This window comes from Bubalus kerabau, chromosome 13 (assembly GCF_029407905.1).
Source record: "Bubalus kerabau isolate K-KA32 ecotype Philippines breed swamp buffalo chromosome 13, PCC_UOA_SB_1v2, whole genome shotgun sequence".
Classification (NCBI taxonomy): domain Eukaryota; kingdom Metazoa; phylum Chordata; class Mammalia; order Artiodactyla; family Bovidae; genus Bubalus; species Bubalus kerabau.
The window spans coordinates 3,990,671-4,012,848 of record NC_073636.1 but is presented as its reverse complement, the minus strand read 5'-3'; the positions used below and the strand labels follow the sequence as shown (position 1 = coordinate 4,012,848).

Genomic DNA, 22,178 nt, shown 5'->3' with positions numbered 1-22,178 from the left:
GTCATGCAGATCATAACTCAGTTATCCTGGGTTCATTGGAGATGGACACAGCTGAGACTCTTGACAAGGTACAGAGAGGTCAGTTCAGCTATGCTGTTCCCCAGCCATCCCCTGCTATTCCTCACTCCAAAAGAGTAGTTCACTTTATTATGTCTAGTTCAATCTCAGGTAAAAGGTTCAGCTGGGCTCCTAGAAGCTTAAAGACAGTCAATTTATGAAAGTATTAAAAGATAATTTTTAAAAAAATCCTCATAAATATAAAAAATAGGCACACGTCAGAGATTTTATTTAATTCATTAATTAGTGAGAGAACCGCTAGGATGTTACCACCAGTTCAAAGGAGACTCCAAAAAAATACACATATGTAGGCTATCAGGAATGTTGCAGTGAATTTGGATTTGCTTCATTGGTGCCAAAATCGCTTCTTGCACAGAGAGGGAGGAAAATTAATAGAATCTCCTCCAAATGCATTTGCATATCTGTGGACAAGAATCATTTTTATCTCTTTCAGTTGTTTATAACTTAAAGATCTGTGGAGAACATTAATACAATGACAGATGTAAAGGCCCTGCAGAATCAGATAACTTGGAGACAAACATCGCTAGTTTTCCACTGAAAACATCCGAGAGTGTTTTGGCTGTATTTTAGTCTTTCATAACTTCTTCCTACAAAAGAAAACTTGACTAACATCATGTCTGTCTCTCTAAGGTTCTATAGAACAGAAAAGGCAACTGTGCTCTCTTCCTGCGTCTGTTTGCCAGAAACAATCAAAACAGGACAACAGACGGACTGAGTAGCAGGTACTTGGGAGCTGGAGAAATCAAAGGGAAGGAGAGTAAGCTTTAAAATACCCTTTGCTTAATCATTGTCTTTATAGCATATTGCTTTGTGTTTCACGGTGTGGAAAATTTTAAGAGAAACCCTACATGAATGAGACATCCTTCAAGCTACACTCTTTTGATTTCACAACTTTCAACATTTTGGAACGTCAGGAAAAGCACTGTGAATCCTTGAACCTTGAATCAAATGCTTTGGAGAATAATGTGAAAGTCTTATGACAATTTTTATGAGAAATTAAAAGACACCAAGACACCACACTTCATTCTGTCCAGCAAGCCTTCTTGACTACTTTCTTATACCTCTTCCTCTAACCCCCAAATTCCACCTCTAATGGCTGTTCCTGAATCTCTTCTCTCTCACTCGTGTTCAGTTGTGCAAACTCTTCTCCTTATTATTTCTTTTTTTATATAGAGATAATAACTTCATCTTCTCATCTTCAATTTTTCTGTTTCTACTGTGTCTCTCAGCACAATGTCCTGCCAAACAAAACCAAGCAAATCCTATATCCTCAGAAGTGAATGAAGAGGGATACCACAAAAACTTGTAATTTGATATGTTCCTTCTTGTCACACTTTATTTCAATCTAAAGATTAAGTCTCTTTGCTATATGTCTTGGAATATAAATAGCTGCCACATATCATACTTTTAAGTATGTGTACCATACTAGATAACAATTTTTATAAAAATGGTAATTTTTCTGAGAAAGGATTCTTGAGCTTTTTCTAAATGTTAACTGGATTTCTCTCGACAGTCTCAAAATTCAGACAAGCAGATGGACTGTATTTGTTTTCTAGGGCTACTGTTGCAGAGTACCCCAGATTGGATGGCTTAAACAACAAAACTTTATTCTCTCCTAATTCTGGAGGCCAGAAGTCCAGGATCAAGGTGTTTCCGGGTTGGTTTCTTCTGAGGCCCCTCCCCTTGACTTGTGGATGTCTATCATCTCCCAGTGTCTTCACGTGGCCTTTCCTCTGTGTGTCCCAATGTCCTCTGCATTTAAGGACACCAGTCACATCGGATTAGGGCCTACCCTAATGATCTTGTTTTCATTTAACTCTCTCTTTAAAGACCCCATCTTCAAACACAGTCACATTTGAGGTAAGAAAGCTAAGATTTCAATATATGAATTTTGGAGGGCCATAATTCATCCCTTAACAAGGACTGTTCTTTCTATTTCAGTAGAAGACAAATGCCAGGTATTCAGGGACTAAGTGACCTCTGAGCAATCTAAGGAACACAGATAGGCCTCTAATTCTTAGGAGTCATTTTAAGGTCATTCTTAGGAGAAGACCTTAAAATTTCAGAGTTGGCATTAGAGAAAAAGAAAGCAATGCTCTTTTCTTTGTCTTTAATTTAAAGATATAAATGATGGATATATGCCAAACTTATAAATATGCTTCAAGGTATCTAAGTTAGCCATTTCCATAGCTGGTCTAAATATTCATACAACAGTATTATAGGTATTTTGTGTGTGTGTTTTGACAATTGTACTGAGATATAATTTACATACTACAAAGTTCACCAGTCTAAAGTGTACAATTATCATGAGTACAATTATGTAGAAAAGGATTCTGCACTCTATGTTGATTAATTATAATCTCTATGATATCTCTGCAAGATTGACATCACTGGCATTTTTAGATGAGGACATGAAGTTTAGAAATGGAAATAATTTTCTCAGATTCTCCTAGCTAATAAGTAAAAGAGTTAGTCATTCAAACCCAGGTTTATGTGGGTCTAAAACCTAGGCCCTCTATACCATACCACTCAGCGTACCCTTCCCCTTTTACCATAGGTAATATTTTTTCATTGTATGGAAATCAAAGAGCACAGCTAAATAAAAAGAAAATAAGAATCATCAGTAATCCTTACCCAGTGTTCCCCATCTATAATCATTTTGATATGTATTCTTACAGTTGTTTTTCCATTCATGTGTTTCCAGCACATATGACATCATATAAGCAAACTCATTGTGTCTTTATTTTCTTCAAATAAAATTAAGTGTATCTCTGATTTTCAACCTACAAGGTTGTCCAGAGATCCTTGTAAGTATTGAGGCTCCTGACTTTCCTTGAAGTCAAAGAGAAAAGAGAGGCTTAATCACTACTTGCAAAGTTGGGGAAGGCCTTTGCCCTTCTACCCACAGTGGTATCCTTTATCGTTGTCTGTTGTCCAGCAGTTCAGGAGGACAGGAGCTGTACTATTTCAGAGCCTGCAAGAGCACAGAGAGCTCTGCTCCAATGGAAGGCTCATTACCCATGGAAGCTTCCTTCTGAGGTCTTGTCACCACCAAAGGGTAGGTAGCTCAGTGGTAAAAAATCGGTCTACCAATGCATGAGACAAGGGTTCAGTCCCTCTGTTGGAAAAATCCCCTGGAAAAGAAAATGGCAACCCATTCCAGTATTCTTACCCGGGAAATCCCATAGTCAGAGAGGCCTGGCAGTCCATGGGGTCACACAGAGGCGAACACAACTTGGTGACTAAACAACAGTAACAACACACAGTCTATGAAGCATGGGGCCTGAGTCCTCCAAGCTCTCTGTGCACCCTACTCCCCTTTAAGGATTTTACCTTATCTGCCTGTCACTCTTTCTCCTGTAATTCCTTCTTCCATTATATAATCCTATTTGTGCAGGTTTAGAAAAAACAGGATCTAAGAAAGGAAATATTTACAGTTTACAACTCCCTTTAGAAAAAGGAAAGAATAAAGGATTTGGCTATTGAAACAAATTTATTTGTTATGATTATTATTTACAAAATCAGGATCATATTCTACCTGCTGTTTTTATCCAGTATGACAATCTTTATAGTTTTTAATTGGATTTTTAAATTATTGAGCTTTAACAATTCCTTGTATATGTTGGATACTAGTCCTTTATCAGATTTGTGTTTTGCAATTGTTTTCTTCTATTTTGTCTTTTATTTCTTAAGTGTCTTTTTAGAACAGGAGTTTTACATTTTAATAAAATCCAACATATCAGTTTTGGTCTTGCAGCTAAAAAACTCAGTCTCTCAACCCAAGGTCATAAAGATTTTCGCCATTTTATTATAGAAGTTTCACAGTTTTTCACTTTACATTTAAGTCTATCATCATCCACTTTGAGTTAAATTTTGTTTAAGTGTTAGGTCTGCATCTAATTCCTAGTGTCACTTATTGAAAATACTGTTCTTTCTCCATTGAATGGCCTCTGAGCCCTTGTCACAGATCAGTTAGACTTTGTGTGATAGGCATTTGGCTATACTCTGTGGGTCTATTTCTGGGCTCTTTATTTTGCTTCTTTGATCTATGTATCTGTTTTTTTCCCTAGTACCATGCTATCTTGATTATGGTAGCTATCTAGTAAGTCTTGAAATTGGGCAGTTTAAGTCTCTGTTCTTTTTCAATATGGTGTTGGTTATTCTAGGTCTTTTCCTTTTTGATATACATGTTAGAATCCTTTGATATTTACAAAACAGTTGCCAGGATTTTGATTGGTTTTACATTACATCTACAGATAAACTTGGGAAGAATCGACATATCTGGCCGGGACTGTCACTAATGACTCATGGGAGTTGGTTGATGAATGCCCAAGTTTTCCCACTACTCAAGTGTGACATCTCTGTGCATTTTCCCCAGAGCTTCCTAGAGGTCTCCACAGGTTCAAGCACCGGTTTCCCACAGTGAATACCAAAGTGAGTAGCTATTCCCTTCTCGAGGGATCTTTCCGACTCAGGGATTGAACCCAGATCTCCAATGGCACCCCACTCCAGTACTCTTGCCTGGAAAATCCCATGGATGGAGGAGCCTGGTAGGCTGCAGTCCATGGGGTCGCTAAGAGTCGGACACGACTGAGCGACTTCACTTTCACTTTTCACTTTCATGCACTGGAGAAGGAAATGGCAACCCACTCCAGTGATCTTGCCTGGAGAATCCCAGGGATGGCGGAGCCTGGTGGGCTGCCATCTATGGGGTGGCACAGAGTTGGACACGACTGAAGCAACTCAGCAGCTCCTGCATTGCAGGAAGATTCTTTACCATCTGCACCACCAGGGAAGCTCCCAACTTCTCATTAAAACATCCTTTCAGCAAAAACAAGACCAGGAGCTTTCTGTGGCTCAGACCATGAACTCCTTATTGCCAAATTCGTACTTAAATTGAAGAAAGTAGGGAAAACCACTAGACCATTCAGGTATGACCTAAATCAAATCCCTTATGATTATACAGTGGAAGTGAGAAATAGATTTAAGGGCCTAGATCTGATAGACAGAGTGCCTGATGAACTATGGAATGAGGTTCGTGACATTGTACAGGAGACAGGGATCAAGACCATCCCCATAGAAAAGAAATGCAAAAAAGCAAAACGGCTGTCTGGGGAGGCCTTACAAATAGCTGTGAAAAGAAGAGAAGCGAAAAGCAAAGGAAAAAAGGAAAGATATAAACATCTGAATGCAGAGTTCCAAAGAATAGCAAGAAGAGATAAGAAAGCCTTCTTCAGCAATCAATGCAAAGAAATAGAGGAAAACAACAGAATGGGAAAGACTAGGGATCTCTTCAAGAAAGTCAGAGATACCAAAGGAACATTTCATGCAAAGATGAGCTTGATAAAGGACAGAAATGGTATGGACCTAACAGAAGCAGAAGATATTAAGAAGAGATGGCAAGAATACACAGAAGAACTGTACAAAAAAGATCTTCACGGCCCAGATAATCACAATGGTGTGATCACTGACCTAGAGCCAGACATCCTGGAATGTGAAGTCAAGTGGGCCTTAGAAAGCATCACTACGAACAAAGCTAGTGGAGGTGATGGAATTCCAGTTGAGCTATTCCAAATCCTGAATGATAATGCTGTGAAAGTGCTGCACTCAATATGCCAGCAAATTTGGAAAACTCAGCAGTGGCCACAGGATGGGAAGAGGTCAGTTTTCATTCCAATCCCAAAGAAAGGCAATGCCAAAGAATGCTCAAACTACTGCACAATTGCACTCATCTCACATGCTAGTAAAGTAATGCTCAAAATTCTCCAAGCCAGGCTTCAGCAATATGTGAACCGTGAACTTCCTGATGTTCAAGCTGGTTTTAGAAAAGGCAGAGGAACCAGAGATCAAATTGCCAACATCCACTGGATCATAGAAAAAGCAAGAGAGTTCCAGAAAAACATCTATTTCTGCTTTATTCACTATGCCAAAGCCTTTGACTGTGTGGATCACAATAAACTGTGGAAAATTCTGAAAGAGATGGGAATACCAGACCACCTGATCTGCCTCTTGATAAATTTGTATGCAGGTCAGGAAGCAACAGTTAGAACTGGACATGGAACAACAGACTGGTTCCAAATAGGAAAAGGAGTTCGTCAAGGCTGTATATTGTCACTCTGTTTATTTAACTTATATGCAGAGTACATCATGAGAAACGCTGGACTGGAAGAAGCACAAGCTGGAATCAAGATTGCTGGCAGAAATATCAATAACCTCAGATATGCAGATGACACCACCCTTATGGCAGACAGTGAAGAGGAACTCAAAAGCCTCTTGATGAAAGTGAAAGTGGAGAGTGAAAAAGTTGGCTTAAAGCTCAACATTCAGAAAGCAAAGATCATGGCATCCGGTCCCACCACTTCATGGGAAATAGATGGGGAAACAGTGGAAACAGTGTCAGACTTTATTTTGGGGGGCTCCAAAATCACTGCAGATGGTGACTGCAGCCATGAAATGAAAAGACGCTTACTCCTTGGAAGGAAAGTTATGACCAACCTAGATAGCATATTGAAAAGCATAGACATTACTTTGCCAACAAAGGTTCATCTAGTCAAGGCTATGGTTTTTCCTGTGGTCATGTATGGATGTGAGAGTTGGACTGTGCAGAAGGCTGAGCGCCGAAGAATTGATGCTTTTGAACTGTGGTGTTGGAAAAGACTCTTGAGAGTCCCTTGGACTGCAAGGAGACCCAACCAGTCCATTCTGAAGGAGATCAGCCCTGGGATTTCTTTGGAAGGAATGATGCTAAAGCTGAAACTCCAGTACTTTGGCTACCTCATGCGAAGAGTTGACTCATTGGAAAAGACTCTGATGCTGGGAGGGTGGGGGCAGGAGGAGAAGGGGACGACAGAGGATGAGATGGCTGGATGGCATCACTGACTCAATGGACGTGAGTCTCAGTGAACTCCGGGAGTTTTTGATGGACAGGGAGGTCTGGCGTGCTGCGATTCATGGGGTTGCAAAGAGTTGGACATGACTGAGCGACTGATCTGATCTGATCTTATTAAATATCTTTTATTCCCTGCTCACTCTCCCACTCCCCTACTAGTGTTTCCTGTGATCACCTCCAAAATAAGATACTTTTCCTCAAAATCTCTTCTTAGGGTTTGTTTCTGAGGGATTCAAACTGTGACAGCCCTGTGGTAACACCTGTACACTAAAAGGCAGGTTCAAGTAAGTCAACTCCGTTGCCTACATGTACCTAGTTTCCAAAGCAGCATCAGACATAATCAGTTTAGATAGAAATCACATAGTCAGATGACTTAATGCCTACCCCGGGTGCTCAAATGTATTCTTTAAGAGATAGAAAACAAGTGCCCTCTGTTCTCTCTCCTGCAGATAAAAGAGAATTAAGATGAAGCACATTTAATTTCAATAAGCATGCATGTGTGAGAAAATCTACCTCAAAATAGCTAAAATGGTAAAATATATGTAGCTATTTTAAAGCTAGGAGATTTGGATTTGTCTCAGGCAGCTTTTAGCTCCTAGGGTTTTATGGCTCACTAGCTTCAGGTTAAAAAATTAGACTTTCAAAGTATGTTGTAGTTTTAGTCTCTGCCCGTCTTTTATAGTTTTGTAGTATAAGGGTTTGGGGGAGGCGGGATATAGGGGGAGGGATAAAGTTAGGGAGTGAGGAATGAAATGTACCAAGGAAGCTGGTCCAACTATCTGTCTTGATTTTTAACAGCCTTCAAAGCAAGTCACGCATGCTGAGCACTGCAGAAACACCAGATGCTTGTTGGGGGGAAAAGTCTTCTGGGAATGCACTCTTTGAGGGGAGAAAATGGCTTCATAAAGAATGATGCAAACACTGTACATTGCCCTGCCAGCAACTTCTCTCTTTATTTGCAATTGTAGAATGAAATCTCCCCTACACCAAAGCCTCAGTCAGCTGCAAAAACAATGTGTTGTAATATGATATTTATTTTTGCTGAAATGGAGCCACAGCCCTGCTATTTCAGATTCTGCAGCCTTGCAAAAGCATCTAGAGAGCCTTCGCTGACCTTGAGAAAGGGCAGAGGCTAATGAAACATCCTCGCTTTTGCAATTTAATTTTTCTTCAAGAACACAAGGCAGAGCTAGATGATTTTCCAGCCAGCTTTTGAAGTGAAAAACAAAAATGAATTAATTAAGATTATCAGACAGCCTTTACAAAATGTAATATCAGCCCTTTATTATGATATAATATCAGCCAATATTTGCTTCACTTTCCCTGGGAGGAATCGGATTGGAGCTGCTGATCATGGAAGAAGTCATAGTTTGTTGTCTCAATGCACATTCAAGCAATTTAAATCTAGTCTCCCAGAGACCTGACATCATAAAAGGAAATTATGTTCAGGTCTTCTAATCTAAGGAAACATTACCTCAACACTGTTCAACTCAGCCACTATCATGATTTTCTCTTTCCCCAAAGCACCAAACTTTATGGGAGAGACGTTATTGCTTCACCACCTAATGTTTCCTTGATTCTAAGATCTACTGCCACAGAACACTTGAATTATGTTGTTCTTTGGAAGGTCATCAAGGACCTCACCCTCTCCGATCCAGTAAGCATTTTTCAGCCCTGAGGGCTGCGCCACTGGACACTGCTTGCCTGCTCCGCCTTTCGCACTGAAGCCTGTTTCCTTGCCTGTGGTGGGTACGATGCTTCTTTCTTCTGGGCATCCTTGCAGGTCTCCCTTCAGGTCATTCTTCAAAGGCTCTTTCTTCCAGCCTCCTATTCTTCATATTCAGTAAGTATCCATTCTCATATTTTTTAGCCATCACCTCCCCGATGGCTGGAGCTTCAGCAGCAATCTTGAATGTTGAGATCCCTTGAGGATGGAGTCCCCCACTGTAGGATGCTGAAGAGCACTTTAGAAGAAACTTGACTCCCTGATGACTCTGTTGGCTGTGACATATTTGTTCAGCCTTGCACTTTATGATTTCTTCTACATGCTAAAATAAACTCTATGTGTTTAAGCCATTGTTAGCTCAGATTTTCTGTATATGCCACAGAATCTAATTTAGGTAATAAAAAATGGGTATAATAATGCTTCTCACAAAGTCAGTGTGAGGTTGACTCGGCAGAATATAGGTCATGTGCCTATATTATAGGTCATGTGCTTAGCCAGGCAGGGCCCTATGCAGCTGAAACATTGTAAATATTATAAACTCTGTGCCTGCACTCCCAATTTCATAATGACCGTACCACAGAGCCTTAAGCACATTCAAAACAAATCCCTACCAAATCCAACTCCTCTTCCTAATTACTTTATTCTTTGGTTTATGACATTACTAATCTCTTGCTGTAAATCAAGGTTTTGATTCTCCTTATTCTTTCCCTCCTAATGTAGAATTAATTGCTAAATCTTATTGATCTAGTCCTTCAAATCTTCTCCAATTAATTTCCTCATTTTTCTATCTCTGCTGAAAACTCCCTAGTTGAAGCTTTTTATTATCACCTACCCAAACCATTGCAATTGTCGATTGAATTGTTTCCCACTTTTTGCATGTCTTCCTACACCGTTATCTTGTGGAAACCCTAGATGAATCTTCCAAAAACACCACTCTAATCCTGTTACTCTTCTGATTAAAAACCGGAGTCGCTTGTCATTGCCCACCGAGTTAGACAGCTCATTCCTCAGCAGGCACTTGAGACCCCAGCCTGTCTTCTGATCCCATTCTCCATCTCCCTCCATGCTTATCAATCTAGACTCTCTGATTTGCCTTCTGCTTTCTTAATTCTGTTTCTTCACTTCACTTCACTCACCCAGAATGTCCTCTTCCACTGCACTCTCTACATTTCAATATCTTAGCAAGCTTTTAAAGCTTTATAGAAACAGTCAATCCTGGAAGTCCTCCTTCCAAAGCAGATGTGATTTCCCCTTTACTCAAAGCACTTTGTATCTCTCTTACGGTACGGTGGCTCTATTGCTTTATAGCTGTGATTCCCAAAGTTTAGAGAGCATCATAATCACATAGAAGAATTGTGAAAATCGATTTCTATGCCTGCCTCCCAGAGGTCTGGACTCAGAAGGTCTGGGAGGGGGCGGGGGGTGGGCGGGGTGGAGTCTGAGAATTTGCATTTCTAACAAAGTCCCAGGTGATGCTGCTTTATAGTTTTCCCTCCATATTTGTAAACTTCTTAAGATCAGACAATATGGTTTATTCTAATCATGTATTTCCTGAGGCTCCCAGCAACTGTAGATAGTTAATAACTTTATTTAAAGGGAATTGCATAGAACAAGAAACCAAGTTTCTATTTTCAAAGTCGGCACTGTTCAGAGTTACATTCAATTGTTGGTATCCATCATTCAGATAGAACACATCTAAGTGCTTTTGCTGAGAGCATAGCCAAATTCTTCCTAGTCTTTGCTGTTGTTCTTGGTCTGGGCAAGCGTGCTCATAGCATGTACTTGGAGGAATATTAGGTTTTTAAGGTAATGACATGACATGGGTTCAGGGAAAGCAGTAGTTGAAGGGCTCTCTCAAAGGAATAGGATGACAGGAGTTCAACGGTTGGGAAATTAAGTATGAAGGTTGCCATGGTAAAGTAACAGCAGATTTCAAATCTATAATTGTACCTGGAGAGAGGTACGTTAAAGACTCCTCCATATACTTTTGTTCCTGCTTATGCTTTCAATGCTTCAAAAGGTAGTCACTCTGAATTCAAGTTGTGCTTCTAATTGCCCTTACTATTATTCTCAGAATGTTGTTGAGAACCAACACAATTTTTCTAAAAGGAAATTAATTACACCTTTTCTTGGTTTAGAAATGTGGGCGACTGGGTATTTTGGCAAATTCATCTGCTGTTTTCTTCCTCTATGTAGATAACAGACTGATAATTTCCTTCTGCATGTCTTTCCAGTTATTCAGTAAGGGTATTTTTTTGGGGGGTGGGGGTGAGAGGAAATTTTGCATGTTGAAAGTATTTTTGAAATGACAAGAAAATAAAGAACAAGTCAGGCAAAGAAACAAAAACACCACAGTCATCCCCCAGAGGCCTTCGTTCTTAGCTTTTAATATTTCACATCATACTTCTCATGAAATAAACCCTACAGAAAAAAACAAAGAATGAATGGAGAACATTACAAGAAAGGATTTATATCAAAGAAGGATATTTTTTATTTTAAAGAGGCAATTCAGTTATACCCAGATGGAACATTAAAAAAAAGTCGCATTTATGCATCATCGTTTTTCAACAACTGAACAGATGGTACCTTTTCATGTGCACTGTGCGCAACAGCCAGTGCATTCAGCAGCCGTCTGCCCCACCCTTACCACGATTCCAAGTTTACATGGAAGAAGACATGTTGGTTGAGTTAACTCAGAGACCCCTTGAGAAACTGCTTTCCTGGAGCCCTGACATTACTGTTTTATAATATTTCCCTCTTCAAGGAAGCAGATGGGACAGCCAGAGCATGACTTTTATCTCCTGTTCTTGAGCAAGGTGCCCAAAGGCTTCCTGCTCCTTCCCAGAGACAGGCCACAGATCTACAGTGCTGGAGAGAAGCAGGCAACATCTGCAGACCTAATGCTAAAAGCTCTTGTTGGTTTAAATGTCCTATTTCTTTGCTATTTGTATTTCTAGAAATTTTAGGGAGATGCTTGCTTACCCTTTCTTGTCCCAGTGAGGTTACATTACAATTGATGCTGTTAAGGACCTATAATTTATGTTCTAAGTGGAAAAAAAAATGAGTGACAATACATCATCACCACCACCACCCTCACCTGACTGTTGGAATGGTTTGCCTGAGGATAGTAGTAGAAATTCTGCTTCCTCTAGAGAAATTACTATGGGCTTTGAAAGGCTAGGGGTGTGGGACCCAGGCAAATCTCAGGGGGAAAAAGTGAAAGTTGCTCAGGTGTGTCTGACTCTTTGGGATCCCATGGACTATACAGTCCACGGAATTCTCCAGGCCAGAATACTGGAGTCGGTAGCCTATCCCTTCTCCATGGAATCTTCCTGACCCAGGAATCATACTGGGATCTTCTGCATTGCAGATGGATTCTTTACCAACTGAGCTATCAGGGAAGCACTCAGGGAAGGCACCAGATAAATAATAACTGAGAAGGACTTATAGTTTAACTAAAGGGAAAATGAAATTGTTTGCCAGCCTACCTCGTGTTGTCCCACAATTTCTGGCTTCACTGAGATAAAATAAAACTGGTCAGAGAGCAGAGAATCCTGAATTTTTGGCATACCCTTGGACCCTAAGGCATTTCACAGACTAGCATTGATTTCATCACTTTAATCCTTGGCTTCCTAAGTGACAGGCACTTATCACTTTCAACATTTCAGGACTATGTTAATCTCTGTTGTCTCCTGTCCCCAGCTGTTAATGTAGCGTTGCCAGTCCTTTGAAAAGCTCTGTCTTCCTATTCTTCAGCCCTTCTGGTATCCATGCCTTTGGCCCTGTGGCTTTCCAGCATCTTCCTTCCAGAGGCTGAGCTTGCTCCCCTGCCCTTTGACTCTGATTTTATCCATATTACCTGGCCTTAGCCAATGGGATATGAGCAGATGTGACTCAGGCAGAGGCTTGAAAAGGAGTTTCTTCCTTTCCACTGTGGTTTGTGTCTCTGCTGTCTCCAGGAACATGTGCCCAGACTATCTTGCTGGAGAATGAGAGATATATGGAACAGAACTGAGTTGTTACATTTGTCTCAGGTAGAGACAATCTAGATCAATCAAGGGCCGACTGACTCCCATACCAATTCTTTATCTTTTAATCCATGGTCTAGTTCTGGTTTTATCTCCAATGTCATTCTCGAGTTTGCTCACTTCTTTCCACCTACACAGTCACTGCCCTAGTTTAAAGCATCTGTGCTAGGGCCTCTTAGAAGCAGCCCCACTTTCCCTCACTTTTCCCCACAAGGCTGTTCCCACTCAGCAGGCAAGGGATCTTTTAAAAACACATTTCAGAGGGTGTTATTCCCCTAGATAAAACTTTTGATTGTTGTTGTTATTCAGTCTTTCAGTCAGGTCTGACTCTTTGTCACCCCATGGACTGCAGCACACCAGGCTTCCCCATCATTCATCATCTCCTGGAGCTTGCTCAAACTCTTGTCCATTGGGTCCATGATGCCATCCAACCATCTCATCCTCTGTCATCTCATTCTCCTCTGGTCTTCAATCTTTCCAGGGTCTTTTCCAATGAGTCAGTCCTTCACATCAGATGGCCAAAGTGTTGGAGCTTCAGCCTCAGCATCAGTCCTTCCTGTGAATATTCAGGACTGATTTCCTTTACCATTGACTGGTTTGATCTTCTTGCAGTCCAGGGGACTCTCAAGAATCTTCCCCAACACCACAGTTCAAAAGCATCAATTCTTTGGTGCTCAGCCTTCTTTATGGTCCAGCTCTCACATCCATACATGACTACTGGAAAAACCATAGCTTTGACTATATGTACCTTTTTTTTGGCAAAGTAATGTCTCTGCTTTTTAATATGCTGTCTATCTTGGTCATAGCTTTTCTTCCAAGGAGCAAGCATCTTTTAATTTCATGGCTGCAGTCACCATCTGCAATGATTTTGGAACCCAAGAAAATAAAGTCTGTCACTGTTTCCACTGTTTCCCCATCTATTTGCCATGAAGTGATGGGACCAGATGCCATGATCTTTGTTTTTTGAATGTTGAGTTTTAAACCAGCTTTTTCACTCTCTTCTTTCACCTTCATCAAGAGCCTCTTTTGTTCCTCTGCTTTCTGCCATAAGGGTGGTATAATCTACATATCTGAGGTTATTGATATTTCTCCCTGCAATCTTGATTCTAGCTTGTGATTGATCCAGCCTGGTATTTTGCATGATGTACTCTGCATATAAGCTAAATAATCAGGGTGACAATATACAGCCTTAATGTAATCCTTTCCCAATTTGGAACCAGTCCATTGTTCCATGTCCAGTTATAACTGTTGCTTCTTGACCTGCATACAGGTTTCTCAGGGGGCAGGTAAGGTGGTCTGGTATTCCCAACTCTTGAAGAATTTTCCACAGTTTCATATGATTCACACAGTCAAAAGCTTTAGTGTAGTTAATGAAGCAAAAGTAGGTGTTTTTCTGGAATTCTCTTGCTTTTTCTGTGATCCAATGGATGTTGCCAATTTGATCTCTGGTTCCTCTGCATTTTCTAAATCCAGCTTGTACATCTGGAAGTTCTCAGTTTATGTACTGTTGAAACCTGATACTTTGCTAGCATGTGAGATGAGTGCAATTTTGCTATAGTTTGAACATTGCCTTTCTTTGGGATTGGAATGAAAACTGACCTTTTCCAGTCCTGTGGCCACTGCTGAGTTTTCCAAATTTGCTGGGCTATTGAGTGCAGCACTTTAACAGCATCATCTTAAGATTTGAAATAGCTCAGCTGGAATTCCATCATCACCACTAGCTTTGTTTGTAGTGGTGCTTCCTAAGGCCCACTTGACTTCTCACTCCAAGATACCTGACTCTAGGTGAGTGATCACACCTTCGTGGTTATCCAGGTCATTAAGATCTTTTTAATATAGTTCTTCTGTGTATTCTTGCTACCTCTTCTTAATATCTGCTGCTTCTGTTAGGTCCATACCATTTCTGTCCTTTATCGAGCCCATCTTTGCATAAAATGTTCCCTTGGTATCTCTAATTTTCTTAAAGAGATCTCTAGTCTTTCCCATTCTGTTGTTTTCCTCTATTTCTTTGCATTGATCACCGAGGAAGGCTTTCTTATCTCTCCTTGCTATCCTTTGGAACTCTGCATTCAGATGGGTATATCTTTCCTTTTCTCCTTGCCTTTAGCTTCTCTTCTTTTCTCAGCTACTTGTAAAGCTTCCTCAGATAACTATTTTGCCTTGTTGCATTTCTTTTCCATGGGGATGGTCTTGATCACCACCTCCTGTACATTGTCACCAACCTCCCTCCATAGTTCTTCAGGCACTCTGTCTATCAGATCTAAGCTCTTGAATCTATTTGTCACTTCCACTGTATAATCAAAAGGGATTTGATTTAGGTCGCACTTGAATGGCCTACTGGTTTTCCCTACTTTCTTCAATTTAATTCTGAATTTTGCAATAAAGTGTTCATGATCTAGCCACAGTCAACTTGTGGTGATGTTTTTGCTGGCTGTATAGAGCTTCTCCATCTTCAACTGCAAAGAATATAATCAGTCTGATTTTGGTATTGATCATCTGGTGATATCCATGATCTTCTTAGGATAAAATCCAATATGTTAGCACAGTTCTCAAGATTTGCATACCATGCTTGCTCATCTGAGTTTTATTATAAAACACTGTTCTATCCTTTTATTATAGTCCTATTCTACTGACCTGCTCTATTTTTGTCCTCAAATAAGCCCAGCCCTTTCCATCTCTGAGCCTTTGCCCATCCTGCTCCCTCTGGAATGCCCTTTCCTTAGCAATGTGAGTCACCACACTCTCCATCAGTTTGTGCTTAAGCACCACCTCCTCCTGGAGATCCTCACTGTCCTTTATCAACAAGCCTCTCCCAAGCTGCAATCAGACCATTTAGACAGTTTCTTTCATAACATTAGTCACAATCTATAATTATCCTATTTGAGTCTTTGTTGGCTGCCTTCTTAGAAAGTACATTTCTCATATACAAGAATTTGATGTTCTTATTTTCACTGATATTCCTGCATCTCACCTATAATCAGTATGTGTGTATGAGAGGTTAAAACTGGAGAACTCTTACACACACACACACATACACAATATATAAGTAATAATTATTCGTGTGTCTATGTTAATTAATCCTTTAACTTCACACAATATGTAATGCATATGTGGAACGCACATAGGCAATGTATACATATGTGTATAATGCACATATACACGCAACATCTTTTATATTTAACCACACACACATGTGCACAATTTACTGTTCAGAATCTTGTGTTACATAGAAATATAAGTTGACCGTTTTTTTATAGCAACAGATATAAGCCCACCTCATTCTTCAGGTTGCACAGTATTCCTTTGTAGCATGGATGAACCACAATTTATTTATGCAGTGTGAGCTAGTACTGAGATTATTCCTGTTTCAGTGATGAGAAAAGAGAGGCTGAGGGAAGTCCTTTGCTGAAGCAGCCTGTGTTGAACATGGGGTTTGAAGCTCAGTGGTGGAATGGGGCTGCACTGGCCTGGCCCAGCACTCCTAAGGCAGGACACAGTGGAGGCAAGTTTGGGGCAGGGTCAGCTTCTGCTGCTCTCGCACTTCTTTGTGGCTTTCTGTCCACAATCGTCTCTCCAATCTATCCATTGCCAGTGGTTTCCTGCTGGCTCTCACTCGCAGATCTGGGCTGTGGGCTGAAATTCTGCATTTCTAACAAGCTCTCAGGTGACTCTGGCGCTACCAGCCCACGGCCACACTTTGGGCACGTGAAGTGCTCTGTAAATGCTAAAGCCCACGTAAGCCAGGTGAATGTGAACTCTGAGTGTGAGTGAAGCACCTGATTGAATGGCAGCTGTGGTGACAGGCATTACGGGGGGAAAGCCGTACTGCATGGCCCTCATCCACGAAGACTTAAGACTTTAGTTAGTGAAAACGAAACATGTGTTGCAAAAACAAATTTTCAGTGCAAGGAGGAATGAGATAAGTGCCAAAGGCATAGACTTTAATTAGAAACCAGTTATGGGGAAAAGGAAAAAACACTCTACTTTGTGCAAACCATCAAATTTTTGGTATCTATTAACACTTACTGAATATCAATTTTGTTGCTAAAACTTTCTTCCCTCATTTTAGTGGGTATAGAATTAGCATTCTCCCAGAACTCATTGACAACTGTTTTGAACTTCTGCTTGCTGACCTCTTAGCTAACACCATCCTAAGATCCACATCGTCATAAGGGGAAGAAGCTATCTTAGGTTGAGCTTGAGATGAGGATTCTTACTTAGGGCAGGCACTAAGGAGGAAACTGACAGAGTGAGGAGAGAAGGGCAAAGCCAGGCAGGAGTGGGACGGAGGTGTGGTCTCATCTGTAGCCTCAACCTGAGCCCCTGCGGAGCTCTGGGGAGTGAAGGGCACTAAGAGACGTGCCACTTTAGCTCAGGGGACCACCCTTTAGTACCCCAATGTCACTCAAGCCTTGGTGGTGGGTTGCCCTGGTTCATGTGGCATCGTCTGCGTGGGGCACCTCCCATCAGTGCTTTCAGTAAGAATTTGCAGGCTCTGGGACCCCTCCATTGACATTCACTGACCTCCTGACTTCCCCCAATGTCCTCAATCTTTGTAAATACGTGCTTCATGCTTAGATGTCTACCATCCTCATTGCTCACTCTTCCTTCAGCTGGAGGGTGGCTAAAATACCCACTTACCGTGGTCTTTGTACATGTAGGTCTTAGGTTGTTGTAGCACATGGAATAAAGGTTATTCAAAGATGTTAAGTACTAATCCCTGTGAACTGTTAGTCTGACAAGGGAAAGGATCTTTACAGATCTTTACATCTTTATAATTGTCAGGATCTTGTCATGGATGATTATCTAGATTATTCAGGTGAGCCTTAAATGCAATGGTGTGTTGTTATAAGACAGGCAGAGGGAAATTTGACCCTGTAAAGATGGAGGCAGAGATCGATGTGGCCTTAAGCCAAGGAGTACCTGCAGCCACCAGAAGCTGGAAAAGACAGGAACAGATTCTGCCCTAGCGCCTCTATAAGGAGTATGGCTCTACCAACACCCTGACTTCAGACTTGTAACCTCCAGACCAGTGAGACAATAAAACTCTATGGTTTTAAGCCACCCGACTATGGTAATTTATTATAGAAACCATCAGAAAGTATTACAACTGGAATATTACCTTTTTCTGGTATTACCTGTCCCTGCAACACACACTCCAACAGAATGATGCCTATTTGCAGCTCAGGTGCCGCCTCTCCAGGTGGACTTCTAGACCTCTCCTCCCACCACCTCCAGGCCCCAGTCTGAATAAATACACCTCCTCCATCTCCCACAGTTTCTTTCTTTAAAAAAATTTTTTTTTTATTTGGTTGCACTGGGTCTTAGTTGTAGCACGCAGAAACGTCTATCTTTGTTATGGCATGTGGGATTTTTTTTTTTTAAACCTGTGGCATGTGAACTCTTAGCTGCAGTGTGTGAGATTTAGTTCCCTGAGCAGGGATCGAACAGGCTGCCTGCCTTGGGAACACAGAGTCTCGGCCACTGGACTACCAGGGAAGTCCCTCCCACAGTTCCTTGAACAATCCTCTCTCATTGCTTTTGCCCTATTATTTTTCCCCCTATTCTCTTGTATGACTGTCCCTAAGTCAATTTCCCTGTTAAGTTCTTAATCCCCAAGGGCCTTATTAATTTTTGTATTTTCTGGGTTTGGTACCATGCTGAGTGCAAAGTGGCATCTTAACAAGTGTTTGTTTCTTGGCATGAAGAGGAGGTAGATGCTGCTGTTCAGTGGCTAATGGGGAGATTTGAGGATCCCCAAGGCCTCACATAATTGGCCAGAACTGGCTGTATGTGGGTGGGTGGCAGCTCCCCTGTGAACCTGCCCATCAAGACCTCCAGCTCAGCCTGCTTGGAAGCTTCCTGAGGCCTCTGACCTGGGGCTCCCCTCCGCTTTGCACCTGCAGAGCTGGTGTTTATTTTCTGCCATGCTCTTTTTCTAGTCTCCTCCTCTGTCCATTTTCCTTCTCCTGCCTCCTAAACAACTGTGACTTACAACCACAAATGCAGATCCCCTTTCCCATGATTTTTAGGAGTTTCACAATTTCCCTCATTATCACCTTTGGGTTTAAAACAGGAGTTCTCCGGCAGTGTTTCATGTCTCAGAGCCAACCTAGGGAACACAAAACATGTGACACTTCAAGAAACTGGGTGTCATTTTAGAGTTCTGGCAGTCTAGTTGTTCTGAGGGGGTAGTGGATAAATATGGAATCTGAAAATTAGGAATTGGGTTTCAGTCAAAAGGATGATGTTAGAGTTTTTTTAGTTCTTCTTCTACAAATTTCCAACTCAGATTTCCTGGACAGTGTTTGTAGTCAGATTTAACAGTCCCTCCTAAAACTTGACAGTTTTCCATTAGCCTCCAAGGAAGGTAGAGAGATATTTTTTGTCTCTCTCTTTCTCTTTTTTTTTTTTAAGTATTAGGTAGAAGTCTTCCCGGAGAAGGCAATGGCACACCACTGGGGTCAGACACGACTGAACGACTTCACTTTCACTTTTCACTTCCATGCATCGGAGAAGGAAATGGCAACCCACTCCAGTGTTCTTGCCTGGAGAATCCCAGGGACGGGGGAGCCTGGCTGCCGTCTCTGGGGTTGCACAGAGTCAGACACGACTGACGTGACTCAGCAGCAGCAGAAATCTTCCAGGGACTTCCTAGGTGACTTAGCAGTATAGGATCCACCTGCAATGCAGGAGACACAGGAGACTCAAGTTTGATCCCTGGGTCAGGAATATCCCCTGTAAAAGGAAATGGCAACCCACTCCAATATTCTTGCATGGGAAATCCCATGGACAGAGGAATTTTTTGGGATACAGTCCACAAGGTCACAAAAGAGTTGGACATGGCTCAATGACTAAACAACAACAACAAAAGAGGGCTTCCAAGGTAAGGGTTTTGCTGCTGTCTTTTCTCCCCTTTATGCTATTTAGAAGCCACTGTAAGGTTGCAATTATGGAACCTGATCGTTAGGGGAAGGTGCAATAATTTATTCACAATTATTTGAATTTGTTATTCAAATAACAAATATTTGTTATCTGTTGCTGTGTTACAGTTCAGTTCAGTTCAGTTGCACAGTCATGTCCGACTATTTGCAACCCCATGGACTGCAGCACGCCAGGCCTCCCTGTCCATTGCCAACACCTGGAGTTTACTCAAACTCATGTCCATTGAGTTGGTGATGCCATCCAACCATCTCATCGTCTATCATCCCCTTCTCCTCCTGCCTTCGATCTTTCCCAGCATCAGGGTCTTTTCTAATGAGTCAGTTCTTTGCATCAGGTGGCCAGAGTATTGGAGTTTCAGCTTCAACATCAGTCCTTCCAATGAATATTCAGGACTGATTTCCTTTAGGATGAACTGATTGGATCTCTTTACAGTTGAAGGGACTCTCAAGAATCTTCTCCAACACAGTTCAAAAGCATCAACTCTGCTGCGCTCAGCTTGCTTTATAGTCCAACACTCACATCCATAAATGACTATTGGAAAAACCATAGCCTTGTTTAGATGGACCTTTTTTGGCAAAGTAATGTCTCTGCTTTTTAATATGCTATCTAGGTTGGTCATAACTTTTCTTCCAAAAAGCAAGCTTCTTTTAATTTCATGGCTGCAGTCACCATCTGCAATCATTTTGGAGGCCCCCAAAATAAAGTCTGTCATTGTTTCCACTGTTTCCCCATCTATTTGAAATGAAGTGATGGGACCAGATGCCATGATCTTAGTTTTCTGAATGTTGAGTTTTAAGCCAACTTTTTCACTCTCCTCTTTCACCTTCATCAAGAGCCTCTTTAGTTCTTCTTTGCTTTCTGCCATAAGGGTGGTGTCATCCACATATCTGAGATTATTAATATTTCTCCTGGCAATCTTGATTCCAGCTTGGGCTTCATTCAGCCCAACATTTCTCATGATGTACTCTGCATATAAGTTAAATAATCAGGGTGACAATATACAGCCTTGATGTACTCCTTTTCCTATTTGGAACCAGTCTGTTGTTCCATGTCCAGTTCTAACTGTTGCTTCCTGACCTGCATACAGGTTTCCCAAGAGGCAGGTCGGGTGGTCTGGTATTCCCATCTCTTTCAGAATTTCCCATTTTGATCCACACAGTCAAAGGCTTTGGCATAGTCAATAAAGCAGAAATAGATGTTTTTCTGGAACTCTCTTGCTTTTTTGATGACCCAACAGATGTTGGCAATTTGATCTCTGGTTCTTCTGGTGTTTCTAAATCCACCTTGAACATCTGGAATTTCACAGTTCACATACTGTTGAAGCCTGGCTTGGAGAATTTTGAGCATTACTTTGCTAGCGTGTGAGATGAGTGCAATTGTGCAGTAGTTTGAACATTCTTTGGCATTGCCTTTCTTTGGGATTGGAATGAAAACTGACCTTTTCCAGTCCTATGGCCACTGCTGCATTTTCCAAATTTGCTGGCATATTGAGTGTAGCACTCTAACAGCATCATCTTCTAGAATTTGAAATAGCTCAACTGGAATTCCGTCACCTCTAATAGCTTTGTTTGTAATGATGCTTCCTAAGGCCCACTTGACTTCACATTCCAGGATGTCTGGCTCTAGCTCTAGGTGCATGATCACACAATCATGGTTATGTGGGTCATTAGGATCTTTTTTGTACAGTTCTTCTGTGTATTCTTGCCCTCTCTTCTTAATAGCTTCTGCTTCTGTTAGGTCCATACCATTTCTGTCCTTTATTGGGCACATCTTTGCATGAAATATTCCCTTGGTATCTCTAATTTTCTTGAAGAGATCTCTAATTTTTCCCATTCTATTGTTTTCCTCTGTTTCTTTGCAATGATTACTGACAAAGACTTTCTTATCTCTCCTTGCTATTCTTTGGAACTCTGCTTTCAAATAGGTATATCTTTCATTTTCTCCTTTGCCTTTAGCTTCTTTACTCAGCTATTTGTAAGGCCTCCTCAGACAACCATTTTGCTTTTTTGCATTTCTTTTTCTTGGGGATGGTCTTGATCCCTGTCTCCTGTACAATGTCAGGAACTTCTGTCCCTAGTTCTTCAGGCACTCTGTTTAACAGATCTAATCCCTTGAATTTATTTGTCACTTCCACTGTATACTCATAAGGGATTTGATTTAGTCCTATCTGAATGGTCTAGTGGTTTTCCCTACTTTCTTCAATTTAAGTCTGAATTTGGCAATAAGGAGTTCATGGTCTGTGCCACAGTCAGCTCCTGGTCTTGTTTTTGCTTATTGTATAGAACTTTTCCATCTTTGGCTGCAAAGAATACAATCAATCTGGTTTCGGTATTGACCATCTGATGATGCCCATGTGTAGTCCATTGAAGAGGGTGTTTGCTATGTTACAAACTCTCCCCAATCCTAGCAGCTTAAAACAACAAGCATATACTGTCTCACAAAGCTTCTGAGAATCAGGGGTTATTCTGATTCAGGGTCTCTCGTGAAGTTCCTGTCAAAATGTTGTTTGGGG

The 22,178-nt window shown here is 41.2% G+C and overlaps 1 long non-coding RNA gene across 1 annotated transcript in view; it reads left to right on the top strand.

The window, feature by feature from the left end:
- The first annotated feature begins 226 nt into the window (after positions 1-226).
- The window catches only part of LOC129625275 (uncharacterized), a 47,353-nt gene continuing 25,401 nt past the window's right edge, over positions 227-22,178 (top strand). The window contains exons 1-3 of the long non-coding RNA XR_008701306.1: positions 227-800; positions 1,635-1,735; positions 4,335-4,512. This is a non-coding gene — a long non-coding RNA (uncharacterized LOC129625275). The remainder of the gene's footprint in view (positions 801-1,634; positions 1,736-4,334; positions 4,513-22,178) is intronic.